Here is a 5,615-nt window from a genome sequence, read left to right as displayed (position 1 = left end):
CACCTAAGACGCAGCCGCGGTCAACATTTAAATGAAATTATCTTCAAAAAGTAAATGTCATGAACCAATCTAAAAAAAAGTTATCAAGCTCTTAAAAAATCACCCTTTATAATAAATATTTCGGTAACACCATAACTTTGAATTACAATTTCTTTTCTCTTTTCACCAATTCATCCGTCTAGGGTGAGACTCATTTTTGCTGTAAAACACGTAGTTTTTACAGTTATTCGGTCTTTCAAGTCATTTTCTTTTCTCTAACGTTTGACAGTTAGTTCTATTTGGTGAGCATCTTTAACCTCTCCAGCAATTTCTGGAGCAGTTCTGAAGAGGTCTCTCAAAGATATTAGCCCCTGTCTACGTAACCTTTTTTCAATGTTTCTACATTTATTGGATCTTAAATTTTTTTTAAAACTAAACAAGCTCAAACAAGTCATTGAGCTGTTTTGGTGACACGTTGCTCTTTAGTACGCAGGCAAATATTTTACTTTTAGACATGTTTGATAGCAGGAATGTACTAAAGCATTAGCCAATGGGTTTGGGTGATCTTGGAGTTTAGATATATACTATATATCTTTCTGCTGTCTTCTATTTCTTTCCTTGCAATAGGAAATCAGGATAATTTTTTTCATGAAATTTGGTTGTATCCAAAACTAAGAATTATATTGAGAGAAGCACCTCTACAGCAATACTTAGTATCTCAATTAATAATATTATACTATCCTGTCCATTTTTTGGATTAAGTTCTTTTATGATTCTAATGACTTCAAAAGGTGAAATCTTGAAAGACTCGAACGACTCGTTATCTGTGTTGGGTAAGATTGGCAGGTTAAAGTTGTTCTTTAAGCAATTAGGTTGAAATTCCATTTCCAAGTGATTTGCAATTAGTACTAATTGTGTAAACTAAAATAGATGGTCGCTAACAAAAAGGATATGGTAGTAGCCTTAGTAAAACAATTGTACAAGATGGTAATTATGTGGCAATTACTGTTGACGAATCTAACCAAAATGTTACTACAAAAATTTGTATAATTTATGATGCCATTAATGACATTATTTAAAATTTTGAAGATTTGTTACTAAGATTTCGTAAAATAAATATATTTGTTATGCTATCAAAATATTTTCAGTTTTCTATTGTTCTATTTTTCGAGCGCATTTCCATTTTATGAAAGACATTCTGTTAGGTAGCTAATAAATATGTCAAGTTGTCAGTAACTGTGGTGCTGTTTATAAAGCAAATAATTTTCCCGAAGCTCGGAGCAAAGTTTCCAAAATGTGGTAAAATAAGAAATTGAGATTGTTGTATGGAGGTAATAAATAAAGTCACATTTATGTATAACAGCAGGTACATTTTTTGTCCACAATGGTTGAAATATATTTTAAATAAATTTTTTATGAACACTAGTTTAAAGATATATTCAAATGCAGCTTTAATGCAATTCAATTTTTTTTAACCTAATCCCAACCCCAAACTCACTAAGTGGACTAACACATGAATATCGTCAAATTTTCCACCGTAAAACTACCAACATTTCTAGTTTCAAATTTTTCTCTTTTACTTAAAAAGCGAGGGCAGTAAAAAAAATAGATGCTAAGAGTCTCCAAAGCACTTTGAACACGTCGTGAGTGAGCTTTGCCACCGCTGCTGCCATATTGTTGAGGTTTTGACTCTTTCTCTCTTTTGGCTTCTATAAACAACTCTGCTAACTTGTATACCCGCTCCGTCACCCTGGATGTCAGTGGGCATCATACTGGCTATTACTTCAGCAATATCGCTGGATATTTTTCGAACACTGAGAACTCTTAATGCCGATAGCCTGTGCACTGCGTTTATTTGTCTGGGCATATGCTTTGACGCATTTATTTGCCATAATTCTTGATTAGGCGTTTAAGGTTTTATTCACTTCACTTGTAGTAATTTTAGGTGATCCTAAAATTTTAACCGTGAGTTTCTATTGCACTCAAATACTTTAGTTGTAGATGTGAATCCTTCTCAGACTCCCCTATGGTGAGGTATATACGTTTCTCAACTTTTCTAGTACTTATGAGCAAGACTTCCACTTACTGCGCATTTCGCAGTGTCAACGACGTTGTTTACTGTGCCAATGGTGAACCCCTTTTCATAAAGCCATATTGTCTTTATGATAAACCGCCTGCTTTCTTAATTGCAAGCTCCAAGTTGTTTCTAATTATGCTATCATACACTTTGCCAATTGTGTGGTTTAAGAAGAAGAACCAATATAGGTAATGAAATGAAAAGAAATATTAAGAAAATTTAGTTGTAGTAAAAGCTTTCTCCAACAGCAAAATTAAACAACACTAATTATCTTATACTCTCCAAATATTCTGGATTCTACTCTTTAATATAAATAAATGAAATCCGCTAAATTTGTGAGATATTACTACTATATTTTGGATATTGAAATGCTGCGTGAAATAATAGATCCAGTCCAGCATTTTGCCCCGCTGGGGCGCTAGAAAATGCTGGCTATTACTTCCAGAGTTTTTTTTTAAGAAGCGATCAACAAATAGTAATGATAAATACTACCTACCCAGGTAAGCATTTGATGAAGAGTAACTAATGGTTGGAATACTGAGTTTGGACATATGTACAAATTTTTAGTAGCCATAACATTCTAAAGGTGTGTATAAATTTGACAACTGTCACATAATTTTTTCGTGAATTGTATCATTTGGAGAAATCAACTTTGGTTATTGTCAAAAATTTAATAAAAAGGAATTTTGCGATGAAATATTAATCTTTGATAAAAAAGTACAGTAAAAGCCTCGCTTGATAACAAGTTTCCGAATACTGTCCCAGGAACATCAATCATCAAGGATTGGTATGGTAAGTTTAGACATGATGAAATGAGCGCTGAATATGGTGAACATAGTGGACACCCAAAATACGCTGTGGACAAAAAACAAAAATATAAAATGAGGTTGTTACCGACGACCACATTAAACAAGTATACAAAATAATTTCGGATGACTATTAAGTTAAGTTGTTATAGATGGAAAGCTCTGAAGATACCAATTGAACGTGTACATTATGTCATTCACGAATATTTGGGTATGAGAAAGCTCCATGCAAAGTGCAAAGTAAGTGACACGCGAGCTTACATTCGACCAAAACCAACGACGAGTTGATCAAAATTTAAAAACATTAAAGCGTAATAAACCCACGGTTTTGCGTCGGTATATGACAATGGATAAAACATGGTGAATAATTGGATGCCCAATTCGTGGGAACACCCTCTATTGTTTAGGTTGTTAGTAAAGCACTTACACTCGAGTACCATTTACAATTTAAAATGCGAATTATTTCGGTTACATAGATTAGAGTTTATTTTATTTTTATTAAGCTATAATCGTTACAATTAAGATGATTGTATAAAAACCGTTCCGAGGGTAACGAAATTATTGTCGACTGAAATTCCGCCAATGTCTGATTCCTCCTTCGGTTTATATCGCCGATCGCGCGCCAGATCGGTGACGGAAGAAAAACATATATTGATATGTGCACAGGATCGGTGTTGATGTTAGCGAAGTAAATTAGCGTAGAGTGCTAACGCGGCGCAGTGCACAAGCGAATGTAGATATGCGATGAGGTTTTGAACGAATATTGATGTGCGGCTTGTATAAACGTATGTAGTTGATGATCGAATTGTATGTCACGAAGTGATCAAAAACGAATTGAGCCTGCCTTCCCGTTGCCCATCCTTTTTGTTGGCAGGGTTGGTATACAAATGTGTTTCGTTGTGTTGTAATCATCAGCGGTGGTGAATTACACAGGCGCATTAGGATGCGCCAGTTTTACCGGGTAGAGGGGTGGATGCTTAACTCATTTAAACACATGGCTCCATCATTTCACTCCAAAGTCCAATCTACAATCATCCAAGTAAACTGCAAATCGCCGAAACTGAGATTTGAAAACAAAGAACAAATCGTACTAAAAATGGTATCGGAAAGAAATAAAGAAAAGAAGATCGCTATAATAAGTGTATCAGCCTTAAAAGGAGGAACGGATGTTGAGTAAAAGAAAAAAATGTGTTTTACTATGGTAGACAGGTGAATTTCAATTGACTTGTTCCTTTACCTTTTGGTGATGAATCGAAGCCAGTCTCTTGTCATTAAAAATAAAAAGTAATCGGAAAACAAATTGAGTTGCTTTATTTGCTGAAAAAATTGTTCAGTTTAAAAAAAGTTTTCACTGTGCATTTTCTTTCTGGCTTCAGTGACACTGGGACCCGTCGAGTTTCTTTCAGGAGAGTTATCTACTCGTATACTCATGACGCATAATGAAACATAAATATATGTATTAATTGTATAATGTAAAATATTATGCTTAGAATCGTAAATATATAGAGAATACGAATCATTGAAAAAAAGTTCACAATTTTAACCTTCAAAAGCTATTTGTATTTCTAAAGTAATTGAAAATAAAACAAATGAAATGAAATTTCATTATCGCAAAGCAACAAATTACCACATAGTTTTAAAGTACAACTTTGAAAGTTGTGCAGAAGAAATCTGAGAACAAACTGTGAGACCGATAGTCACATTTTTATGTGTCATAGCTCTTGGCCCATTTGGATAGATGTATGGTATGTGAATGTGCAAGATTTATTGTTCAGAAAAATATATCGATAACAACATTAAGGATATTAGCCGAATGCAATCGACTATTTGTGGCACAAAAAGAAAAGAGCAAGAAAGAAGCTACCATATGTTATTGCAGCCAAAAAGAGACAAAGCAAATAACAGAAATTTTATGACAAAAAGAAGTTAGAAGGGCTATTGTACTGTTCTTTCACTGGAAAATCACCACAGTTAATTTTGCAATATGTTGGAGATAAATAGAAGCTAGTAAGCTGCAAATACCGAAATACAAAAATGAATTTTCAATCATAAAAATGAATCGTGAATCAGACGGACAGATAGAGGAAATCGATGATTGTTGTCAAATCTTTGAGTTTTGCCAGCCGAACAGGTGGAAACGGAAATATCTAGACGAATGCACTAATGACCGAATGAAATGGTTAAATGAAACGTGACAAATGCAGTGTATAAAAAAATTATTGTTGAGTGTATCGCCGCCTAGAATGTAAAATAACGTAACACCACTTTTCATAAGTTCACAGGCGAAAGAAAAACGAAAGAAGCCTCCCATATTGAAACAAATTTAAGTTTTAGATATAAAATGATTATATGTATATTGGCGGAATCTGAAAATTTTACGCTACATATGTATATGTAATATGATATAATGGAGGATGGAGTCATGTGAGAAGTTCACGCAAGTGGGGAAAGTTCTCTGATCGTCATTTACTTGAGAGTGGCCAGAAATGATTATTTTACTTATGGCACAAGCAGCTCACGATTTCCGATCCTAGACCAAGAATCCTCTGGGAAGCTAGAAAACATCCGCCACATAAAAAACGCCCCCCAATGAAAAAGTTTAAACAGCTTCGTATGATAGACCCTCCTTTTGATGACGAGGGGTTTCTATGGCAGTAAAGCAGAAGGAGATGTAATGAATCGTAAAGCAATAAACCTCAATTTCGATTTTTTTAATGATGCAAATTTTTAAAATGCAAATTTGCTTAAAGCTT

This window comes from Bactrocera dorsalis, chromosome 1, assembly GCF_023373825.1.
Source record: "Bactrocera dorsalis isolate Fly_Bdor chromosome 1, ASM2337382v1, whole genome shotgun sequence".
Lineage (NCBI taxonomy): Eukaryota > Metazoa > Arthropoda > Insecta > Diptera > Tephritidae > Bactrocera > Bactrocera dorsalis.
The sequence above is the reverse complement of the archived record's forward strand: the minus strand, read 5'-3'. Positions refer to the sequence as shown.